General features: G+C 37.4%; 1 long non-coding RNA gene and 1 pseudogene across 2 annotated transcripts; both read left to right on the forward strand.

The window, feature by feature from the left end:
- The first annotated feature begins 7,753 nt into the window (after positions 1 to 7,753).
- Positions 7,754 to 10,074, forward strand: LOC143849911 (uncharacterized). Its single transcript, XR_013235905.1, has 3 exons — positions 7,754 to 7,933; positions 9,682 to 9,817; positions 9,966 to 10,074. It is a non-coding gene; the product is annotated as an uncharacterized LOC143849911 (long non-coding RNA).
- Positions 10,075 to 10,340: 266 nt separating this feature from the next.
- On the forward strand, positions 10,341 to 14,156 carry LOC143849904 (phosphoinositide phospholipase C 2-like; annotated as a pseudogene). The gene is made up of 4 exons (XR_013235902.1): positions 10,341 to 10,376; positions 13,015 to 13,167; positions 13,261 to 13,347; positions 13,820 to 14,156. The product of XR_013235902.1 is annotated as a phosphoinositide phospholipase C 2-like (transcript).
- Positions 14,157 to 21,230: the final 7,074 nt, after the last annotated feature.

Below are 21,230 nucleotides of genomic sequence, written 5' to 3' on the forward strand. Positions count from 1 at the left end.
ATGGAATTGATGGTCGGTGGTTCCATTGGCTGCAAGGCTAAAGGTTCTATGGTCTGTCAAAACAAGACAACGACTAGGGGTAGTGGCAGCCAAAGGGAAAGTGTAAAACATACCTTGTAAATCGATAGAGGCAAGCAAAATATGGCTGCCTCTTCTCTAAACAAGGAACGGATTGCTTGTTCTTCTACGGTGAGCGGCAACAATGATAAGCAAGCAGCAGATGGCTTGCGAAAGGCGACAACAAGTAGCAGTGGACTTGTTTTCAATGATAACAGCGGGTGGCTATCACGTTGGGACGCAAATAAAGGCAACTAAAATTTTATTCACAATAAGATATCTAAAAACAATTACAATGGATGGCCTTTTATAGATTTTCTATGGCCAACATAAAGAAGAATCCTAAATAAACTCTAACTTCACTATAATTAAGAAATAAAACAAATCCCTAGGATATCTCCTTATTTGGACGATCAACAGTGAAAGCCAAATTTAGTGATAAATCGACTCCCCAAATGGATGAATCGACTCCCCATGTGTCAATTTGGGGAGTCGATTTATCACTCCCCATTTTAGAATCCTAAAGTTTCTCTACTACTTCCTAATTTTACTCAAAGAAAATCCTACCAAAAGTAAAACTCCTAAATTCTCTCACCTCAATCCTCGTAAAAGTAAACCTCTCTAAATACATTCTCACCTTGGACGTCCCAATTAAAGAAAATATCTAAAAATAATTAAAACAAGTCCAAACTAAAATAGGACTCTAGAAGAGTAGTAATCAACGTGGACCATTGATCTAGATGCCATCTTATATCTTCTGATCTGACCTTTGATCAAGGTTCTGACGATCTTGACCGTTGATCTTTGTCATCGGGCGAGATGCACCTGCATCATCCCCCCCACCAGTCAACCACAACAAGGTAGGACAAACCCAAAAATATGCAGATCGTACATTACCTCTGTCCCTGAGAACCCAAGGCCTACTACCTATTCCATCTGCACCTTCAATCCGTTTATTCTAGCCCCTACGTCCAGTGAACTCTGGATACAACCCGAGACAGCAATCATTCTTGGAAGTACTATTGTCCAATTTCCAACCAAAAATTCTCGACTTTTTTGGGATCTTGTGAGTTTTTTCTTGAGCTCCTGGATAGCTGATTATTAGCATCGTGGCCCAACAAGGGTTTGATTTTATGGAAGCTAGTATTGTTGACCTGATAGTCCTTTGGAATTAGAGGAATGCTAGCACTTTCAAGTAAGAATTGTGATGAGATCGTCGCCTCACATGGAACCCCCCCAACACCCACGCGCCCTCTCAAACCTCATCCATAAATCTAGGTTGGTTGAAGTTAAACTTTGATGGTTCTACCGTGGGTAATGTTGCCGGTGGATATCGGAGATGTTCTTAGAGACGAGAAGGGCTCTATCAAGTGGGCCTTCTCTAGGTCGATAAGACAGAAGTGAGGGTGATCCTTCAACGCATTAGATTGATGGTGGATAGTGAGATGGATAATCTTAGACTGATCAAAAATTAAATTGCCCTCTGCCCCCACTTTATTTCTCAAATTAACAAAATGCCTAATGTACCCTCTGCCCTCCTTTATTTCTCAAAGGGAAATGATATTTATAGGGAATTGTTATAAGCAATACCATATTTTGATGATCGCACTCCTCACTTTATTAAAAAGTAAGGTATGGCCCGCACCATAGGATGATCCAAACCTTCCATTAGATGAGCCACAGCCTAAATAGTTTGTGCCCTAAAAATCATTTCCATAGGTTGATCCTAACCCTCCGATCTATAGAAGGTTAGGATCAACTCTCTAATATTCAGTCCCTCTATAGATCAGAGGGTTAGGATCAACCTATGGAAATGAATTTTGTGGCACAACCTATTTAGGCTGTGGCCCATCTAATGGACGGTTTGGATCATCCTATGGTGCGGGCCATACCGTACTTTTTTAGTAATGTGTGGAGTACGATCATCAAAATAGGGTAGGGGTGATATCATTTCCCTTTCTCAAATTAACGATAAACCTAATGTACCCTCTGCCCTCCTTAATTTCTCAAACCCTTTGCCCCATTTTAATTCTCAAAATGGGATCCCGTGCTTGGGAAAAGCACGAGATCTTCTACCGTGACACCGGCGCATAAAACAAAAAAAAAAGAAAAGAAAAGTGGGCGCCTATCTCGACTACACATCAAGATTGCCAAATCGATCGGCCCTTTTCAGATTTTCGCAAAACTCATCAATTTACAAAAACACACCTTGAAAATTCGTTATTTTATGGAAAATTGAAATGACAAGTTTTGTTCTAGTGTTTCTCGTTCTCCACGATGGCACAACTCCACGGACCCCAGTGATTTTGATTCATGTATGCTCATTCCTTAATGTCTCTCTCTCAATCTCTCCCTCTCTTTTTTCAATCTCTATTCGTCTCTCCCTCTCTCTGGGTCTCTCAATCTCATGGTTTCTCTCGACTTAGGGTTTAGGTTTCAATGATTTGCGGCTTGAGATATAAGGTTCTGTTCAATCACTATGCCAAATACGTTAATTTATGAGGAATGGGCTGAGATCGGCTAACCATATTATGGGAAAGACCCTGCAACTCCCAGAGCCATTCTAGCAATCCATGGAGCAGGCGACTACTTTTGTAAAATAGTAATACAAAATGAACAAAGCAAAGCAAAGTACACGTAATTGAAGAAGTGGGCCCCAAATGAGCAAACCAAAATCATCTGTTAGTTAACTTTGGACCCTGAACTGTCCAAGGAAGCCAGGTAGGGTCCAGTCTGGGACAGTTCAGATTGATGAAGTGGGCCCAAAATGTGTGTAACGATTTATGCTCCACCCACTAGAGCATCCCCTTTGGTTCTTTATATTGTTTCGTTGTCTTCTCATGGTGTCTTTGAATGAAGTCTGGGTTTTCTAGTAGACACTTTGGAAACTCTTCCCTTAATTAAGTTGGCAAGTCAATTCATTATTTTAAAGTTTGCGTTATTTAAGCATAGTATAGTGTTTACCTTTTCTTTAGAGGTTTTGCTCGTAAATGAGCATTTAAAGCACCTATTTTCATGTACCCCATGCATATATCCTCAAACACCCCATGCATATATATATATATATATATATATATATATATATATATATATATATATATATATATATATATATATAGAGGAAACTGTTGAGCTCACCAAACTTACGGTGAGCTAGCTTGCCCAATCACATGAGGGCCCACTTTGTTAGGATGATCCAAACCATTCATTTGAAAGTCCCTTACATAGATGGGGGGTGTACCGAAAATCAGCTCCATAGGATCATCCTAACCCCTCCATTTGTGGAGGACAAAAATGGACAGACTCACCCTATCTATGATAAGGCCTTGCAAATGAATGGTTTGGATCACTCCCCAAAATGTGGGACCCATGTGATTGGGCAAGCTAGCTCACCAACAGTTTCCTCATATATATATATATAAGAGAACATTTCCTACACACTTGTGTAGGTAAGTTACCTACACACTACCTTAAAATACATTGGGGGCCCACATTGTTTGGGTGATCCAAACAATTCATTTGAATGGTCCTCACATAGATAGGGTGTTCACAAAAAATCAGATCCATAGGATCATCCTAACCATTCAAACTATGGAGGCTAAAAATGGACTAATTTGTAAAGGTTTATACACGTGCATTTTACCTCCACAAATCGTAGGGTTGGGATGATCCTATGGATCTGATTTTTTGTGGACACTCTATCTATGTGAGGACCATTCAAATGAATTGTTTGGATCACCCAAACAATGTGGGCCCCCACTGTATTTTAAGGTAGTGTGTAGGTAACTTACCTACACAAGTGTGTGGGAAATGTTCTTTGTCTCTGTCTCTCTGTCTCTCTGTCTCTCTCTCTCTCTCTCTCTCTCTCTCTATATATATATATATATATATATATATATATAGAGAGAGAGAGGAAAGTGTCTCTAGTCTCTCCCCTAGATAAGCTTATCTACTCCTCCCTTTAAAAAAACACAGTGGGCCCACGCTGTTTGGATGATCCAAAGCATTCATTTGATAGGTCCTAACATAGATAGGGTGTGCCCAAAAAATCAGCACCAAAGGGTCATCCTAGAACTTCGTTTTGTGGTGCATTGTGGTACCCAGAATGGACGCATATAAACGTCCACATTTATATGCGTCCATTTTGGACACGGTGTGCCCCACAAAATGAAGTTCTAGGATGACCCTTTGGTGCTGATTTTTTGGGCACACCCTATCTATGTTAGGACCTATCAAATGAATGGTTTGGATCATCCAAACAGCGTGGGCCCACTGTGTTTTTTTAAAGGGAGGAGTAGATAAGCTTATCTAGGGGAGAGACTAGAGACACTTTCCTCATATATATATATATATATATATATATATATATATAGAGAGAGAGAGAGAGAGAGAGAGAGAGAGAATGGTTTCTGTACACATGTGTAGATAAGTTATCTACACACTAGCTTAAAATTAGGGCTGCAACTCGAGCCGGGTTTTACCCGACCCGCATCGACCCGACCCGAAAATAGCCTGGGTTGGGTTCAGGTTTCATGGGTTTCGGGTCGAGCCGGGTTGAGCATTCAAAAGCCCGCATGAATCTCGGGTCGAGCCGGGTTTGAAGGGGCCCGACCCGACCCGAGTTACATAAGTACATTTTTTTCTACTTCTATGAGTTGAGTTGATTCAAGTGTGTACATTTTTTTCTATTGTTAGTTAAAAGTTAAAAGTGAAAACCCACGCACCCACTGTTATTGTATGTGATTGTAATTTCTACTTCTATGAGTTGAGTTGATTCAAGTGTTTGATTCAGCATTGTTTGATTGTAATTACAACATTGTTTGATTACAGCATTGTTTGATTCAAGTGTAATGTGAGTGTCATTTCTGCTTCTATGAGTTGAGTTGCCTTGCCAAACAAGAATTTTCCTTAAAAATTTGCGTCAACGTGAAAAAACCCGACCCGACCCGACCCGAGATTTATCATGGGAATCGTGAGTTTTCTGAAAAAAAAACTCGACCCGAGATATTTCTCAGGTAGGGTTGGGTTCTCCAAAACCCGACCCGAGTTGCAGCCCTACTTAAAATACAGTGGAGGCCCACATTGTTTGGGAGATCCAAACCATTCATTTGATTGGCCCTCACATAGATAGGGTGTGCCCAAAAAGTCAGCTCCATAGGATCATCCTAACCCTTCGAACCGTGGAGGCAAAAATGGACAGATTTGTAAAGGTTTATACACGTCCATTTTACCTCCACAAATCGTAGGGTTGGGATGATCCTATGGAGCTGATTTTTTGTGGACACCCTATCTATGTGAGAGCCAATCAAATGAACAGTTTGGATCACCCAAACAATATGCCCTCCACTGTATTTTAAGCTAGTGTGTAGGTAACTTATCTACACTTGTGTGTAGAAACCGTTCTCTCTCTCTCTCTCTCTCTCTCTCTCTATATATATATATATATATATATATATATATATATATATATATATATATATATATATATATATATATATATATATAGAGAGAGAGAGAGAGAGAGAGAGAGAGAGAGAGAGAGATTTGCTAGCGTCCATCACAAAAGGCATTTTGTGGATGGTCTGTTGCACGTAAGAGCAGCCACACAACCCTGAAAATGAGCCGGGAGTGATCAAAGGTGATAAACGCTTGATTGTATTCTTGAATGATTCAATTGATAAGGAGAGATAATGGTACCCCAACTATCCCCAAGGGCTGTCGTGTTTACCATTTTCACCAGTGTTTAAAAACACGGATGTGACGCGGAACGCGGCTAAGAAAAATCCTCGTCGACTAAGCGCAGATACAGCCAAGAATGTGGTTATAACTCGGGAGAGTCAAAGGAGTTTTTAGAGATTGTAGGGCAAAACACGGAATGCGGTGGTGCAATGCAGAATGCAACCAAGAAAAATCCTTGCCGACTCGGGCGAGTTCCTTGGCTTGTCAACGAGTTTTTAAACACTGGTTTTCACCAAGCGAGCTTTTCAGAGAGGCTTTGGGGGGGGGGGGGGATACTTGTGTGAGATGGGATTTATGCTCCGCTCGCCCTCTAATCGGCAGTTTATCCTCTATACACCTACCCCTTCGCCGAAGCTTCTGGCTTTTGATCAAGGCCCGTAGACTCCTTATGTTCACGAGAATGGACAGCTATGAGCTCCTATCTGTCAGATTCGTTAGATCATGATAGAGTCTTCGCGCTCTACTCTGGCGAATAATCCAGTGAGTGTGTTCAGGTAACACTCTTAAAACATAATAGAACCAATCAGTGTCTCATAGCACGGGTGAATAAAAGCACTTACTACAAAAATATGCCTTACTCGAAACTTCAAGTTGTAGTGGAGAAACACCAGATGAATCAATCTTTGATGCTCCAATTTGTTTATCTTCTTGAAGTGTATGTCTTTGAAAGTACTCTAGTTCCTTTTGCATGCTATCGAACTATCCTCCTCTCTTTGAAACAAGAGGCGGTTCCGGTTCTGCCCGTGCTTCAAACAATTTTGTCTTTGTTTGACATTAGCATTTGAATTGCAAATCTTTGCAATTTGGGACATCATTTGCCAATTTGTGTATACATGCAAAGTGCAATAATAGAGTTGACTCACTCAACAATGCCTTATTAAAATTTCAAATCTAATTAAAACATAATATAAACACATAATAATTAACAATATTAATTAATTTACCTAGACTTAGCTTCTTTCAGTTGTGGATTGCCATAGCCAATGACATCAATGTTAGTGATTGCGCCTATAATTTATGCGGTCTATATAAGCCAAAGGATAGAAGTACTTTTATGCCCTCTTGTAATAGTCTACAGTCCATGGCCATATATGGAATTATCCATTTATTTAATATATAATGGAGAAGGAGACGAGTTGTAGGGTTTGTCTTGGAACTCTTTGCCCAGAGACAGTTAGTGTGATGTGGTTTGCTCTCCCTCTCTCCCTTGCGCAACCCAACCCCCCCCCCCCCCCCCCCCCCCCCCCCCACACACACACACACTCTCTCTCTCTCTCTCTCTCTCTCTCTCTCTCTCTCTCTCTTTCTCTCTCTCCAAGCTACTAGTTTGTCAAACGAGTAAACTTCAAGAAATCTTTTCATGTGAAGGAAGGGATACACCCATCCAGTCGATTTTTTATTTATGTTTATATATATAGTCCTTCATATCTCCTATGTGGAGTTTAGGATTTGTTTAAGTTTTTTTTTTCTTTCTGTTTTGGCAAATTACAAATCATCTATGAGTTGTTCATGATCTGATTTGCATTGGATTTCCATGCTTCTAATTTGATTCTTTTACGATTTATAGTTCTTTAGCTCTTGTGATTTAAAATAGTTAGTTTGATTCATGACCTGTTGAGCACTTTATGAGGTGATTTTGAGGTTCTTGTACAGAACATTGTGAAGGTATTCAGTTCCTCCCTTTGGACTTGTTATCATTTTTTACATAATAGTGGTTGTTTCAATTATACTTTAGTGATCTATCAGTGTTGGCCCAAGTGATAGATCTAATTCCATCTGTCAATTTTTATGAAATAAGTGTTCCCTTCACTCTTAGAATTCCATTTCCGCATCTTTGTTGAAGGTAATGGAATGATGGAGAGGTTATACAGGTCTGATATAGAACCCTCTTATGGCAAGGAGATGACTCACTATTCCCAATATCAAATGGGAGTTGGATAACTACCGACCTATTGCTCTCAACGTTAAATATACCAGAAATTAGACATAACAGATGAGGATCTTTGATTCTTAACAGGATTGAACACTTAAGGTATAGAGGGTTCCTGTACAGATTCTCTTCCTCTAGTTGTGGTTGTCTACAACTATATTAGAGGTATGCTGAGCAAGAGAGAAAGTGCAAAGCTTCTCAAAGGAGGTAGTGATGTAAACTCTTGTCTACTTGTTGTATATAGTAGTAACTAGAATTTAATTAGGTTGCACCTAACATTTGTCAACTGCCAGTGACACTATCTACCAGTAATCAATGTCATTGATAAGGTTTAAATTGTTCACATGTGTGTCAATTTCGACGGACCTGTGTCGACATCCATTGGCACCAAAGTCGAAGTCCAGTTCTAAGTTTGATTCCTTGAGGTGCACCCGCATAATAAAAATGCCTCGTATATCACAAAAGTATTAGTACCATTCCATTAATAAGATGAGTTAGTTGAGCAGTAAAAGAAATGGCACACTCATCAATTTTCAAAAAATATTTATTCTTAAAATGATCATTATTGTTTTATGCGTGTCACTAGGTGTTTGATCTTGATAAACCATTATGGATGGTTGTCTTGCTTATGTGATTGTTTCTAAGTGTATGTTTGTACTTATTTTAGTATTTTTTGAGGTTTTATCTTAAATTTCAATAATTTCCATGGACTTCCCTAAGCTTCTATGATTTTTACAAGATTTCCATGGACTTCTATAGGCTTCCACAGAATACTTCCACTTTCGTGGGGACTGAAGTGCATACAAAATCCGAAATTTGGAACTTAGTCATGTATCCATGGATCTGGTTCCACATCCGAGTGTATGATTTTCCTTTTGAAAAATGAAAAGTACTAAAAAGTAGGAAAATTAAATAAAAACAGTACAAATAATGAAATGTTACTATTCTGCAACTACTCAACAGTCAACATCACTTATCCATGTATATAGTGCCAAATCAATGCATTTATGATGTTGCATTAGAAACATAAAAACATAGAAAAAGGAAAAAATGTTAAAGCATTAAAATATACTAGTCTACCATAGTTACATCATTGATGCATGGATTACAATATTATTACAGGTCTACCTCTAAATCTAGAACACATAAAATGCTATATCTCAAAAAGAAAAGAAAAAAGGAAAGGGATGCTTTGTCTGATTTGCCAATTTCTGCTCCAATCAATGTTTTACGGTAGCTTAATCACCTTCAATTGTATTTCTTTGTTTGATTTTGAGAATCAAAGCAAATAAAATTGGGGAAGAATGGCGGGGAAATGAGTTTTTCTTATCTTTGAATCATTAGTTTAATGAAAAATTTAAAGGAAACATGCCATCTTTTCTAATACCTTCAGAAGTTTTAGTTTGTCTTTAGAAGTTGCAGTTCGTCTTTTTTGTAAAATTTGGACAGAAAAATGTATTCTTCTTGCCAATTCGATGTTCGTTGTCTCATAATAAAAATTAGTTTTGCGTAGTGATTATCTAAGGGTTGCAGCGAACTTAATTGGGGTAGACTGGACTGATTTGTGGGTTTAGGATTTTTGGTACTGTTTATGTATTCATAATTGCAGCAAATTCAATGGAAAGTACTTACATGTTTCACTTTTATGGTGCTCATGAGCATATGTTTGAATTTCGACGTTTACTTATTTATTTCTCGAATTAGCTTCGTTGAATTCTCTCTACCTGTATTGTGAAAATTCAATTTGTATTTTGTGAGATCTTATTTATTTCTCAAAGTAGCTTTGTTGAATTCTCTCTCTACCTGTATTGTGAAAATTCAATTTGTATTTTGTGAGATTGTTGATTTTCCAAAGCAATTCCCCTTCTTTTGTTCGATTCCTAGTGATTTGCTTGTATTATATATGCATCACCTTTTTTCTGTTTAAAATCATTTCGATTAATGGATTACTCTAGGACTTTGACTGCTCCGGTGGAACTAATCAAATGTTTGAGGTCCATAAAAGAGGATGCCTTCTCTGCATCTCCGTACCCTGTCGTTATAACTCTGGAAGACCACGTTACTCCAGATCTTCAGGCTAAAGTCGCTGAGGTGAGGATTCATTTTCCTCTTTCTCGACTCTTACCACCCAGTTTCTTTTCAGTTCACCATTTTTATGATTGAACGCTTTTTTTTTGTCTACATGGTCCAAGAAACATTTGGAGATATACTGTTTTACCCGGAGTCAGATTGCTTACAGGAATTTCCTTCTCCAGAACAATTGAAGCATCGGATAATTATTTCAACCAAACCACCGAAAGAGTTCCTTGAGTAAAAAAGTTTTAAGGAAGATGGACCCAAAGTTGGAACTGATCTTGTCAGGTATTTAATATACTTATCCGAAAGGTTCAGTCATGGAGATTTGTTTGTGTGCATATGTGGGTACAAATGTACAATTATAGATTATGATTCCACTTGGCATTTTGGGGTTCATAGTTCAAGCATTTGCTTAAATTTCTGAAGTTCTTGGTGATGATTGCCATTTCTTTTCAGGTTCACCCAAAGGAATTTGCTTAGAGTATACCCAAAGGGTACACGTGTTGACTCCTCGAATTACAACCCACTAATTGGGTGGATGCATGGTGCTCAGATGGTTGCATTTAATATGCAGGTTAGTCTCTCTCCCTGTGTTGCAATTCAAATTTCAACTTCTTTTGGACATATTATGGTAAACCTTTTGCGTAGTCTCCTTGTGTTGCAATTCAAAGTTGAACTTCTTTTGAATATATTATGGTAAACCTTTTGCTTTTACCCCTCTTCAGTTTCATCTGTCACTTCTTGCTGAAATTTTGCTTCACGGCAGCTAAGAGAACTGAAAATACAGTTCAGGTTATATTTCATCTCATTAAGTACTTGTTAGAATATTTTAGCCTCTAGTAGATATTCCATGAGAATGCATTTCTTCTCAAAAAAGATTGGAATGAGTATACAATATGTTAATTCATATTAGCTTCCTTAGTTGCACAAAGTCAGATGGTGCAACTGTTCTAAAAAAGTCAAGAAATCGGATCAGCTAGAAACTGTCTGAATGAATGAAAAAAACTAAACTTTTTGACAGATAGGACGTTTGCATTGCTTGTCATTGCTTTTACATGCATAGTTTTAAATTTTGTACGATTTCGGATGGGACCGAAACCGAAATTTGCTTGAAATCCGAAATTTTGGATTTCCCAAGTTTCGGCCGAAATGTCAGAAATTCAATTTTTTTTTAAAAAAACTAATATTTTTATGAAAATTCTGCCGAAACTTCCGAAATTTTGTAAATGATTAATTAATTATTATTATTATTTACCGAATTTCGGCCTAAATTTCGGTTTCAGTCAAGTCCGAAATTGGGACCGAAACCGAAATTTAAATCCATATTTACATGTATGTTTTGAAGGTTATTAATGACCAGTTAGAACGGCGGCCATCAACTTGCAGCTATTTTAATCATCTTTACATTGATTAATATGTATGTATCATGGGCTACTGTAGTGTATTTAGATTGAAAGTATTCATAATGGGAATTGATTGGAGTGAGCAATATGTTGAAATCCATGTACACAGGAGGGGAACATTTAAACCTGCTTCCAACACGTACCACCACCTCAAGGAATTGGAAGGATATTCTAAAGGTGTGGCTGGATCCAAAATAGTAGATGGTTGGGTAAGTTCTTACTACAAGTACTCCAAAGCTTAGAAGTACAAAGCGGGTGTGGATGTGGGGGCGGAGGTGGGAGCGGGGCTGAGGAAGCGTGGGGGTCTAGAAGAGTCCAAGTTTGGGAGCGCCATGAGAGCGTCTATGTAATATTTTCTTTATATATCTTTCAAAATTCAAGTACATCAAAAAATAATAGTTTCTAACCATTTTCATATATATTTTTCAAATTTTAAGTACATAAAAAAGCAGTAATTTCTAACCATCTTCATTTCCGTGTACTCATTCCTCGTGCCTTCTGAAGATGCACAAACCTTTGTGCTTGCTCCAATGAAGTGCTTTGAAGAGTTGAAGGAGTTTGATGCAAGAAAGTAGGTGATGGTGGGACTTATGGAGTAATAGAAGCAGGCTTGGAGCGTCATGGGAGGTTCATGTCCCTTTGGGGTCGCGCTCCCTGGAAGCTCCTTCCTAAGGAGTGCCGAATCGAGGTTCCGAGGTGGGAGCAGCACCCCGAGGAAAGATTCCTGCTTCTAAGCTCCAAGGTTACGAAGTGTTCTTTCATGTCAACTAGCCTAGCTTAGAGGGTAGCTCTTCTTAATTCCATGAGTGTGCAACTTGAAGGTTTTGACACCATTAGAGACATGTATGCCAATGATGAAGACTTCTGTGAAATTTGGAAGCTTTGTAGACAAGGGAAGCATGATGATTATCTTCTCCTAGATGATTTTCTCTTTTAGGGGATTCGCCTTTGCATTCCAAAATGCACCCTTAGAGAGAATGTTATTAAAGATCTACATTCTGGAGGTTTAGGAGGACATTTTGGAAGAGACAAAACTATTTTTCTAGTGAAAGAGAAATATTTTTGGCCTACCATTTACCGAGATGTGACTCATTATGGGAGGAGGTGCCGAATATGCCAAACATGCAAGGGACCATAGATGGTTTCAACACTTCCCCATGTCATCCTGATTGGCCTGAGTCAACTCTCTTTTACCTTAGCCGCATTCTTGTCCGAGTCCGCATTTTACCCTAGTCAATCAAAACTGCTTGGTCTCTCCTAAGTTACGCCCACATCAACCGTGTACTCGGCCGCATCATGCCGAGTTGAGTAGGATTTGCTTTCGCCGCGTTTTGACCCACATCCGCTTTCTGAAACAATGAATTAGACATCCACGATTCCTTCCTTTCCTTTTTTTTTCAAAAAAGTTAAATAAAAATGATGATTAATAAGAAAAAGATTGTGCCACTTCAAGTTATTTAAACAATTGTTAAAATCGAAAAACAATTTTTGATGATACTTGATGCATTTGGAGTTGTTTCCTGGGTTTTTTTTTTCCTGTGATGAGGTCGGTCATCTCATCTTTTCTTTTTCAATACATTACCTTAACCTTTCATAAAGAAAAAGTCTATAGAAAAAGATTCCATTTGCGTAATATTTGACTGCTTAGATCAAACCCGTGTTGTTTGCATTAGTATCACCATCATAGGTTTAAGCAAAAGTATTTACATTAAAGCTTAGTAATTACAGAACCAAATCATTTACTTCATACATGATTTCTCATAATTTTGCTGGCATCATTAAAGAATCAAGTGGGTCTTTCTGTGACAGGGATTTGGAAGATCACTCTAGTTGATGCATGGAATGTTCAGAGCCAATGGAGGGTGTGGTTATGTAAAAAAACCTGATTTTCTGTTGAAGACTGATTCAAATACTGAGGTCTTTGATCCTCAGAAACATTTTCCTGTGAAGAAAACATTGAGGGTGAATATTTTCCCGCAGAACTGACTTTTTTGAGTCCTGAGTATTTTCTTTTGCATATCCAACTCTGATTTGAGCTCCATTATTACTAAACAGGTGAGAGTATATATGGGAGATGGATGGCATTTGGATTTCCGTCGAACACACTTTGATGCATACTCGCCACCAGACTTCTATGCAAGGGTAAAATGATGAATCTCTAATCTTTTGCTCACACATCGCGCCATGGTTGCTCTTAAGGTTATCTACTGCCATGAGCTGCGCTCGGTTAGTCAAGTACTATTTACTTCAGGAGGACAATGTAGACCACCGATCTCTCACTGAAATTGTAGTCGACTTTTAAACAAAACTGGTTAAGACAAATTAATATGTGCCCATTCTTTACTGATTTATTCTGTCCATTTATTTCTGCGTGTATTGATGTTTCTAACAATCTATAAGCCAAAAGAGTCCTTTTTTTCATTGAAAGAGCGAAAGATTGTCAGTCTCTCATGTACTATACTCATAAGAGCGGCATAGGGCCACCATTAATGTATAGTACTTTTGAAAAACAGAAAGTGTGGGAGAAATATCAATGAACCACACCACAAAAGTTGTGAAAACATGGATAGTGCAAAAATGTAAAGCCTGTATCCACTAATCAATCTGTCTACAGGTCAGGATAGCAGGAGTACCAGATGATACCATAATGAAGAAAACAAGAACTATCGAGGATAACTGGACACCTGTTTGGGATGAGGAGTTTACGTTCCCATTGACTGTTCCAGAACTCGCTTTGCTTCGGATTGAAGTGCATGAGTATGATATGTCTGAGAAGGATGACTTTGCTGGCCAGACTTGTTTGCCTATAACAGAGTTGAGGTCAGGGATCCGAGCTGTGCCTCTTTGTGATCGCAAGGGAGAAAAGCTCAAGTCTGTAAAGCTACTTATGAGGTTTGAATTTGTTTGAGATTGCTCCATACTTGAATTGATGTTCAGATTTTCCTGCAATTATTCATTGTGTTTATTATATTGGCCATATATACCTGGCTTTAGAGCTCTAAATGTTGGATATTTCTACATGAATCTTTTGAATGCATTCTGTATATTATAGTACTCGTTTCTACTAAAGCTTCAGTGATATAAATGTTTTATGTTGCAATCTAAATGTTGTTGTAACGTCTTGTTGCTTTATTTTATGATTAGCACATCATGAAATGGGTCGGACAATCGACAATAAATGGGAAGGGTGTTTGATTGTTGATTTTTAGTCGAGTTTATCTTAAGTGCGGTTGTTTTGTTCATTAACTTTTACAGGCCTTGATCTGAGTAACAAATTTCTCCCATATACAGAAAAATTCTTGAAATAATCTCAGAATCTTTTATGCCAGGTTATTATTTTTTTTTTTTAAATAATTTATGCCTGGTTTCAAACTTTAAAAAAATTCATGAATAATTCAAAATTTCTAGCGTCTTTGAATTACACACACATAAAAATGGTGGTCCTCGCCCCATAAAAATGAGGTGTAAAATGGTGGACCCCATCATATACACGGGTTTAGGTGGAGATGGTACACTCCACTATATCAAAACATGAGGTGTTATATAATTCCATAGAAAATAATATTCAATGAAAAAAAAATCCAAGGTCTAGTAGGTTTATAATTTTTCTTGAAAAGGTAAATATTTATTTTTCAAAATAATTTCCATGAAAAATGAGTTACAAAATGCTGAAAATTTTATATTTGATGGAAACAATTTCAAAAAAAATAATATATATATATATATATATATATATAAGGAAACTGTTAGTGCGCTTAAGCTCACCAAACTTATGGTGAGCTTAAGCGCCCAGTCACATGGGGCCCACTTTGTTAGGATGATCCAAAGCATTCATTTGAAAGTCCCTTACATAGATGGGGGGTGTACCAAAAATCAGCTCCATAGGATCATCATAACCCCTCCATTTGTGAAGGACAAAAATGGACAGACACAAATCTGCCCATTTTTTGTCCTCCACAAATGGAGGGGTTAGGATGATCCTATGGAGCTGATTTTTGGTACACCTCCTATCTATCATAAGGCCTTGCAAATGAATGGTTTGGATCACCACAGAAAAGTGGGCCCCCATGTGATTGGGGAGCTTAAGTGCACCATAAGTTTGGTGCGCTTAAGCTCACCAACAGTTTCCTCTATATATATATATATATATATATATATATATATATATATATATATATATATATATATATATATAATTTTTATTTTTTTTTTCAACAAGGAAATCTCTTTCTAAATAGCCAAGCCTCAGTAGTTGTACTAACATGAAAAGGTTAGCAATGTAAGGTATTCACTTTTTGAGTGTAGAATGAGACCTTTGAAGCAAAGAATGATCAATAGTATCAAGGTTTTTATTTAGTGCTAAATACCAAAGTTGGTTCTATTCGTATGACTTATTTTGGCTATTTGAACCCATATTGTACTGTGGATCCGGAGAGAATCTCTCTCTCAACTGTACATACGACTTTCATCTCCAGGCAAATGGTTGCAACTCCTCAGTTTAGATTGCAGGCTGGAACTTGTTATCATGGGGGTGACCACCTAATTGATACCAACGAGTACAATCTCCTTGTGCCTCAGGACCCATGATAGCAACAAAGAATGCGCTAAAGAAAAGAACAAATTGTGTCTAAATGCCTCAAAAGAAAATTCAAGACGGGACATCAATCTTCTAAAAATCAATCTTCAACAGTTCAAACCCAGTTGAACCATGGTTCCATTAAAACTAATTTTAAAATAAAAACGACAAGTTTAAGATAACTTTTTCCCACCTCAACCCTCTTTTAAGTATGGAGAAGATGGAAACAGAGTTAAAACGTTTGGTACTTCCCTTTTTTATTTCGAATATTCTACTTAGGGAATGCTTTGTTGACCTGGAAAACTATTCCATGGAATATTAGTGGAGCCAATAGTGAGAGATTGGTGGAGAGAGAAAGAAACTTGAGAGGATGTGGCTGAGGGGGACATGAAAAGCCCCTCAAAAACAGGGGAAAAACTCAAACTTGAAATACGGTGTTTGGGATTTTGAAGGTCATGTGAATTCTTGCTAACTCTCCTTAACGTACAGTGAGAGACTTTGACTTCGAATGTGGGGGACATCTAGTCTGTCTTCAACTTTCGTGAACTTTGATGAGAACTTTGAGTGAATTAAACTTTTAGGAACTTGCCAGTGCCACTAACCGTCCATTTTTGGAGTTCTCCAAAAAAGACGCACACGACTCATAATATGCCCAATTCCTCAAATCCGCTAAAAGTCGTGTAAATCCATTGCAACTAACCCCCCAAACTAGCCGTTTGAAGCAACTTTTGAGGGGGTATTTTCAGGTTTTTCAAAAATAAAAAATACATTTTATAAAGGGGGAACCGGACTAGCGGGCCGCCCAACCAAGCCCGGCACAGCCCGCTGCTTTGTGCCGTGCCGGCACTGTACGCGTCACTGTAGCTATCCGTGCTGTGCCGTGCTTGCCGGCCACCTTCATGTGCATCTTGCTAGCACTCTTTATTAATAATGACTAACCAAATAGAAGAGGGAGGATTCGGCTAAAGGTGGTTGAATGATATTATAGACGACTTTATGACTTAGCCCTTGACAACTATTTAAGTAAATAAATATCTAAAAATTGGTGATCCATCAATGCAAGGGCACTCGTTAAGGAGCATTTAAAGCACCTATTTTCATGCACTCCACGCATATATCCTCAAACACCCCACGCATATATCCTCAAACACATTTATTACTGGAGCAACGTTTGTAGTCGAGATTTTATTTCCACAATTACAATTTCAACAAAAGAGGCTTGGTTTTGGTTTTTACAAAAATACCTCCACCATGACAAAATAATAAGAATACCCTTATCTCATAAAAGATAACGAAAATATCCCTACTTAAATCTCATGAAAAATGACAAAAATACTTATATCTCATAGAAAGTGTTAAATACACCTATCTCTTCGAAAAAAAAAAAAACTCATATATCATGAAAAATAAAAAGACCCTATCTCATAGAAAATGATCAAAGTACCACTCACTCATGAAAAATGACCAATACACTTATATCTTATAGAAAATAATAAAAAAGACCTATCTAATGCAAGACAATTTACATGGTGGACGACTCTGCACTTACGTGCAACCCGAAAAAATACTGGTGGCCGCATTTTTTTGGTGATCCAACCATTCATTTTCTTGGGCCCGGATTTTATTCTCTAATTTAGATCTAATTTTATTCTCTAATAAAATCTTCTCCATAGAATGATCATAACCCTTTGATTTGAGAAGGTTTAAAATGGACACCGCAATATAAAAAAAAACTACATAGATCGAGGTTAGGATTGAAAAATATTTTCTGGGCACACCCCCAACAAATGAAAAAAATACGTGTGCCGACATTGTTTGGGTGGGTGATCCAACCATTCATTTGTTGGGCCCTAATGTAGATAATGTGGGCCCGTAAAATCTTCTCCATAGAATGATCTTAACCCTTTGATTTGAGGAAGTTTAAAATGGACACCACAATAAAAAAAAATGCATAGATTGGAAGGATAGGATCATCGATCCTATGAACAAAATACACTATCTCATAAAAATGACAAAATACACTATCTCATGAAAATGACAAAAATAAACTTATCTGATATAAAATAATAAAATATTTCAATCTCATGGAAAATGGGTTAAGGTACTTTGGCTATTATCTTTTATGACATAGGGGTATTCTTGTTGTTTTCTCGTAATAGAAATGAAATTGTGGGAAACGGTTCTCTAATAATAAATGTGTTTTGAGGATAAAAGTGTGGGTACATGAAAATAGGTGCTTTAAATGCTCCTTAACGAGTGCCCCTTTCTTTAGTTGCATTCAATTAATTTAAACTGAGGTGCTCAATTCATTCAGCATTTTAATTTCTCCACCTCGATCTCTCTCGCTCTCTCAATTTCGGGGAGAATGGGGGTGTAGCATTGGGGTTTGTTCTGTCTTATGGTTGTTCTAACTTCTATCCACTGATATATTAGAAAAATCTTTTGATACATTTTGCAAATATAATTTTTGGAAGTACCATGTCTATCTAGCGTCCATCGCAGATGGTCTGTTGCATGTCAGACCAGCCACACAGGCTCACTTTACAACAACTTTTGTCTTCATTCATGAGGTGGCTCATCTGACATGCAACAGACCATCTGCGATGGATGCTAGCGTCCGCATGTTAGACCAGCCACACGAGCTCACTTTACAATCCCACAAGCATACAAGGCTACAAAGTAATAACAGAAATAAACCTGGCATTCCATAACTAGAATATCAAAGTCTCAAGTAATGTGGACTCCACATAGTCAAATCAAATATCAATTCTTCCCTGAACCACAATAAATAAGTATAGACGTAGTCTTACACATTTGTTTACCAATACTCACTGTCTGAAACAAAAGCAAATAAGCAAAATAAAATCTCCAAGCTCCTACGCTTATGAAACTAAGCTTTTTCTTCCTCGTTCACCTCATGAGCATCAAACTCTGAAAATGTTAATATAACCACAGTCAGTTGAAAAGCTCAGTACATAATAACGCACTACAAAAGTTCGGTCAAAACATGCTATATAAAGAGAATCAATGGTAAACAAAGATGGCAAAAATTTCACTTGATATGACTAATACAAATACAATAACTGGGAGACAAAGCTTACAAAGTCATGTTTCAAAGTGTTACATCAAAGAGGGTCTCATTAAGAGAAGTCACAAAGTCTTAAGAGATCACTGAAAGCAATCAGAAAAGTACAAAACCACCCAAAGGTTATCGACTTAGCCCCAAAAGCATGTTATTTTACCCGACTGCCTGCCGTTCGAAACTAGTTTTTAAGTTCATATACATGTCGACAGGGTCAGTGAATAGTACCAACTGACGGGACCCAAAAGCAAACATATAACTCCCATTGGTGCAGGCCCTTATAGTTCACATATAAACCTAAGCCTCCACAAAAGGCGTCTGCTTATACAAAATGTCCAAAGATACATACAAAGTTCCAAAGATTGTAGTTCACAATGGTGCCATAAGATTTCCAGAATAGTTGGGTATACAATGATCAAAAGGTTCGTATATCAAAAGGGTCACATATTCATTGCAAAAGTCATAGGTTATCAATGAGTACAAAATCAATAGATTGTGTTTAATGAAGGATAAGCATGGAAACCCAAATCAAAGGCTAAGGTTATCATAGGTTTCACATATTTAAAGAGAATAGAGAGTTACAAATCAAAAAAGCATATCATTCAATGGCGAATCATATAACTAAAGAAGTACGAAATTACGTACCTTTATAATGAAAACTTTTCCTTTTCTTAATCACCTTAGCTACCTACAATCAAGAGTATAAATATTCTCCATGAGTTTCATCATTAATTTCGCTCATATCAGGCATATATATCCTTCCACTGACACAAGACACTCTTTGGTGCTTAATCGGAAAAGAATCAATAAACTGTCATATGGTTCTTTTTAGTATTTTGAAATTATCATCTTTATAAAGTTTTTAAAACCTTTTAAAACTATTTTTAACAGAAAGAACGTGTTTCCAGCATGTCCGTAGAGTATAAGAGCGTCGAAAATGGACAAGAACGAAGAAGTTATGAATTTCCGAAGTTTAAACTACAGGGGGAAAAACTGCTATGCCGGATGTCCTGAAACTTTGCCGGACGACCGCCATTTTTGCCAGTCGACCGCCCCTGCTCGGACCCAGTTTTCCTCGAAACGCGATTTTCACCCTTTTTTATACTAAAACGGCCATAACTCATTCATTTGAACTCTAAATGACGCGTGGTACAATCCGTTAGACTCATATCGACGAGAGGAATCCATAAAACCCAATTTCACTCTCTGAAATCCTTAAATCTAATTACTACATTTAATCTAAGCTTTTAGGGCATAACCCAAACCTATATTCTTAGAGTTCCAAAACTCAACTCTTAGTTTCTTAGGGATCCATAGATTCATTTCTAAATTCTTATACAATTCATTATACCAAACCTAATAACCTAAATCATAATAATAAGTCTCATTAGATCCTAGTTTTAGGATTCTTAACATGCCAAATCTTATGTAGAACATAGATCTTACCTTGATTCGCATTTTCTCCTTTCAAATCGTGCTCTTCCTCTCTTTCTCTACGTAAATATTTTCTTAGGGTTGCAAAACGGTTTAGGGTTTCTTAATAGCTATACAATTCTCCTTAAAAGGTTATTTATAGGCTTTTCTAAAGAGCCCTAATTCTAATTTTACTCATCACCTAATTCTAATTTTACTCTTGATGATAAAAATACCCTTGGTTCACATGGGGGACGAATTTTAAAAGGGAAGGCAAATTCGGATATTTACACATGCTTGTCGAAAGTAACTTTCGTAGGTGCTTTCCTAAAAGTCAAGTCCTGTGTTGACCTGAAATCCCATTCATTTAATAAGTGGTTACAAAAATTAATGGCTATACTCTTCTTGAAAACCCTTAGAGAATGTCATTGGCTCAAATAGCTACAGTTATCAAGTTATGGTGGATGTGGCAAGAATGGAGTGGACTCCAAATCAACGATCCGGATATCACTCTTCACATGTGTACGCATGGTTCTGAGTCACTTGCCACATGTTTATGCTACTATACGTTTGTGTGGCATACAATTGGGATTGGGGCCAAGCTACCCTTTTTTGTGCTGGACTTCTAAGTTTGGCACCTAATTTTTGTTAATTGAACTAATCTTTTTCGCATAATAGAAGTTGATACCAGTATGTAAAACCATAAACATTAAAATATCCCAATTATTTCAAAGTTCTCGCATTTTTTCGACATAGATATGATTTTTTTAGAATTAAACCATATTTTTCTAAATTAAAACATGATTTTGACTAATAATTAATCAATTTCTCATTTTTTGGAGAAATTCATAGCTACAAAAAAAAAAAACACATTCCCTGTTAATTGGCAGAGAGGGCTGGATTTTTGGAAAAACTGCTCAAAAACTAGTTTCTTTTTCACTATTTCGTGATTGG

The sequence above is a fragment of the Tasmannia lanceolata genome, unplaced genomic scaffold (genome assembly GCF_043159265.1).
Source record: "Tasmannia lanceolata isolate RefF3 unplaced genomic scaffold, GAP_Taslan_0.1 ptg000003l, whole genome shotgun sequence".
In the NCBI taxonomy this organism is placed as follows: domain Eukaryota; kingdom Viridiplantae; phylum Streptophyta; class Magnoliopsida; order Canellales; family Winteraceae; genus Tasmannia; species Tasmannia lanceolata.